Source organism: Octopus bimaculoides, chromosome 19 (assembly GCF_001194135.2).
Source record: "Octopus bimaculoides isolate UCB-OBI-ISO-001 chromosome 19, ASM119413v2, whole genome shotgun sequence".
Taxonomy (NCBI): Eukaryota; Metazoa; Mollusca; class Cephalopoda; order Octopoda; family Octopodidae; genus Octopus; species Octopus bimaculoides.
Genome location: NC_068999.1, coordinates 53,744,640 through 53,749,457, shown reverse-complemented (window position 1 = coordinate 53,749,457; position 4,818 = coordinate 53,744,640). Strand labels below are relative to the sequence as shown.

The window sequence follows — 4,818 nt, the reverse complement described above, 5'->3', positions numbered from 1 at the left end:
TATATATATATATATTGTTGTACTTGGCGATGGTCATATTGCCAGTTTAGCCAATAAAATCTTGCAAAACAAATATATATACACACACACACACACATCTGCATTGTTTTATCTTGGATATATTGAACTGAATAATCATATTCTAGTTTCGATTCAAAGGCCAATCACCCTTTTTCAGTCTACTGAGAAATTAGAAAAAGGCACATGTTTACATTTATCAAGCATATTCAAATTTGTACTGCTTCTTTCAGGTACACTCTACAGTACACTTTCATTACAAATACACAAACACTATATTTATATTCACACAAACACATTTGTGCGTGTGCATGTACAGATGTTTAATAGCTGAGGATATGCAATTTAGACTCTAAACTTGGAAAACGCTGGAAAGCAACCTGTTGAAAGAATGTAGTATTTCAACATTGAAGTTATAATGTCAATAGTTCACCCTAACTGAATACTCCACAGAATGGAACCAACGAAACTGCTTTCAACTACCCACATCTCAACAGATATAGTAACTATTCAAACTAACAAGGAAGCATTTACAGTCTATGAACCTACTAGAAATAACAGCCAAATCACATCAAAATTATACCCCATTGTCTTAAATATCAGGAAGGTCACATTAGATAATGGAGTCAGAGTTATTCCCAAACAGACAAGATGGTCATGGATGGGATGCCTCTGCTTAATCTCTGACTAAACAACAACAATATAGCAACTGTTCTGATGGCAACAGTTATTCCTCACCTCCCTGCTGTTATGTCATGCTAGTGTTATTTTACTTCCACAGCAAGCTGTACCATTTCATTACATTATCTTTTCTAACACAACTACAAAAGGCCAATTTATCTAATGTTTAGAATAAACCTAACTAAGCTACCTACCTTACTTCCTCCAAACACTTTCTTCTCCTTGTCTTTCACCTTCATTGTATCTCACTCACTATCTATTAGATCCAATACTAAATATTTTCCAAGACAGAAATACATTTCCCTAGCACTCTTATCTTACACATATTTTGTCATCAACCAACATTGAAATCAAACCTTAACTACACTCTTATCTTAACCCTCTCCAGTCAAAACAAACCCATGTGCATTGTACTTCTATTCAAGAATTAATTATTGTTCATGATGAGGTACAAGGTGAGTTCAAACTATCATTTCACGTTGCATCAGTCTACATAACTGTGGTGGGAATAACTGCACGATCATCTGGGAATACTGCCTGCAACAAATTGGCATCCATTACAAGTGAAGATGTAACGTATCTCATCCACTTAATGAAACCCAATCTACTCTCAAATCCCTCCAGGACATTTTGTTAAAAAAAGTTTCTTTAAAATGACAAGAAGGAAGGGTCTTTAAGACTGATGGGAGAGAAGAAAATATCCTCAAGTCAGAGAGCTAGCCTGAATGCTTATAACAGGGTTGAGTCCTTATGTAGCAAGTAGAAATATCTTAACTGATCCCACATATGATTTGGTCTAACCAGGAACACAAAAGTGAGATGGGGATGTAATGTGGGATATCCTTTCTATAATTGAGGGACAGTTCAAATCCAAAATCACTTACTGGTTTTTCCCATTATTAGATGCCTCATGTTTGGATGATTTGAGAAATGAAAAAGAATTCACAAGACTGCATAAAACAGTGGAAAGCTGACTGTTTGGGATAGTGACTGGTACCTATGACCAAAATTATTTATTTATCACTAGTTCTATCAACATAGCAACAACAAGGCACTGTGAATGGTAAATTCATCACCATAAGCAGCAAGGAGGCAGCATAATTGATTTCTAACATAGACACAAAGCTTCAAATTACGAGATTGGATGAAGTTGATTAGGTCAATGTTTTAATTCACCCAGAAAGGATGAACAGAAAAGTCAACTTCAGTAACTGATGGGAGACTTGTGAGATGACATTGCTAAGTTGAAATCCTTCTAGTTAATATCACACATGGACTGATGTTCTACCCAAGGTAAAAAATATTTCTTGGCTGCTCATTGCTATGAAAACCTGGAATAAAAGATCCAAGGGAATCTCTGTATTTCTACTCAAAGAGAGAGGGAGAGAGAGAAGAGACAAGGAGGAGGAGGATGGGAAAGCAAAAACAGGAACAGGAAAGAAGTTGAAGGTGAGGGTGGTGTAGTTAACTCAATAAAGATTGAATCTAAATTAAAATCTGAAAGCTGATGATAAATTAAGAGTTGAATTAAGAGTATCTGTTTGTTTAATTTTGTTAAAGAGATCAAAGAAATGTGGAAGGAGAGAAGGCATAATAGGACAGCTCTGATCCAAACAATGAACTCCCCACAATCACCACCACCACCACCACTGAAACGCACAAAATCTACATACATACATACATGCATGCATGCCTCTTTTATACATTTATATTGCTGTAACTTAAATGTTCAAGAAAAGAGACCAACAGAATAAGTATTAGGCTTTATGAATCAAGTACTGGGGACAATTCATTCAACTAAAACCTGTCAGCATGGCCACAGTCCAATGACTAAAACAAGCACAAGATAAAAGATATGAAAACATGGATATATTATATATCTACACACACACAACCATGTGTAAAACCATCTACAGATGGTTTGAAATTAAGATTGAGTATATCAAGCCTTGCATGTGATGTACAAGCTAAGTAATATTTTGGACATCTTAAAGCATATACAGTTTCATTCAAGATGATCTAGATATGCTTAGATATTTACCAAAAATAGTGGGCCAAAATACATTAAGTTTCTTTTGAAGTTGCAAATGAATGCATAGATATCCCTCCCAATGATAGAGTCAGTTATAGAGTTAATTACACATTACCATTTCTCAATATTCAAAAGCTGCACCATGAAACTCAGCATAATAATGGTGTTAAATCTCATATATTATTGCTGTTTTATTAGCTCAACCATATTATATACATATATATGAAGCGAAGTAATGCGTATATACATGTGTGTGTGTGTGTGTGTGTGTGTATATATATATATATATATAATAGTTCACTGACTACTCATCAAGTTAGACAACAGCCTGTGGGAGAAAAGAGTCCACAAAATATTGTCACAGGTGTTAGTGTTGGCAGACATGAAGAAGGGAGAAGAGTGGATGAACGACTGAAGAAAAACAGCAATACACAAACTGGGTAAGGCGAGTAGATTTCTACCAAACAGGTTCCAATGAGGGAGAACAAAAGCCCCTTTTATGTTCAGGTGAAAGTTTATATATTCATTATTAGATGGATATATATATATATATACACGAGAGAGAGAGAGTGCATGGTGGAGGAAGGGGTTAATAAAGAAATAAACAAGACCTGGTTAATGGAATTTTCATTTCTTTTTTTTCCTTCCTCTACTCCACTATTACACCTGAACCTGGATATCTAAAGTGGGTGAAGTAAAGCTGTTAATTACCTTTAGCAGAAGGTAACTGACTAACCTTTTCACTTGATAACTGGTTTAAACAAAACCAGACACCATGCGAACAATCTACAGATGTCTGTCTTGTGTGTAATTCTTTTATCTTAGACTAGTTTTAGCTGTCCAGCCCCAGGTGAGCCCTATTGCCCCACCTCTGCCACCAAAAAAAAAAAAGTGATATGCCATTGTTTCGTCAGATAAAATGTACTCAGATTACATTGACCAATGTGTTCATCCATTATTCTTTTCAAAGATGGCAGTATGTGATTTGAGGAGGATGTGGCTATCATATCTAGCAGGTTGAGCAGCTAAGCAGAACTTCTTTTGTTTGACTTGACATTAAATTTGTTTCTAAAACAGGCACAGAGGAACAACAATGAGACGACTATGAGGTCACTGAATCTGCTGGAGGCAGCAGTCAAATCTACTTCAAATCACCAACCTGACCATCTACAAAAAGAGAAAGACACTTTGGAAAATGTAGTCTAAGATATGTCTAAATAGATGGGATAGTCATGACTGGAATGTCTGATCAATGGTCTACTCATTCAGCACATGCCTCTGGCTAACCAGCAACAACAATAAGGGAAAATGTGTGGTCGTTAAACTTGCTAGAAATAGCAGCCAAATCTCACTGGATATTAAACCCTACTATTTTAAAAGAAAGGAAGGAAGGACATGGGCAAAGTGATCCTCTATATACAATAAAATGAGATGGTCACGGCTAGAACACCTTCAAACATTTGTCAGCTTGTTCAGAGCAGACTTGAGTCTTAACAACGATATTAAAAATATGGAAATAATAATCTAAGAATCCAAAGACTTAATAAAACTAATTAGCTATTTAAAAAAATAAATAGTTAATTAGAAATATAATAGACGAGTTTGTTGTCCATTTAAGTGGGTATAATTGTACAGTGACAGGTTTTACTGACAGAATAAAATACGATTGCATACTATCACAAACTTTAAGGATGGCAGAGAAAGAGTGAGTGCGCGGTATTCCTGCCTTGCCCCATAGCATCCAGCATTTAAGTGAAGCGAAATGGCTTTAACCGTACGTGAGAACTCTGTCGTGGACTCTGCTAAATTCTTCTTTATAATTAAAAGCTTCAAACACACGTGATTTACTGGTTTAACGGGACTTTGAGACCCTGTGGCAACTTCGACCTCGCCGAATGTCTCAAAGCTACCCCGCTAGATCAATGAATCTGAAAAGTGACAGCTCTTGTTTATAAGGAATTCGCAAACAAAATTATTTGCTGATGTGTGTAGATGCCAGCCAAACAAATAATAATTTATAGGGTACACGCAGAACAGCAAGAACTCAAACAATAAGGTACTTATTCATTCTTAATATCTTCCAATAT

General features: G+C 35.8%; 1 protein-coding gene and 1 long non-coding RNA gene across 12 annotated transcripts in view; one reads left to right on the top strand and one right to left on the bottom strand.

Annotated features, from left to right (window-relative positions):
* The window catches only part of LOC106875423 (monocarboxylate transporter 13), a 133,053-nt gene that overhangs the window by 35,229 nt on the left and 93,006 nt on the right, over positions 1–4,818 (bottom strand). The window lies entirely within an intron of this gene.
* LOC128250141 (uncharacterized) lies at positions 3,106–4,324 on the top strand. The gene is made up of 2 exons (XR_008266265.1): positions 3,106–3,171; positions 3,809–4,324. It is a non-coding gene; the product is annotated as an uncharacterized LOC128250141 (long non-coding RNA).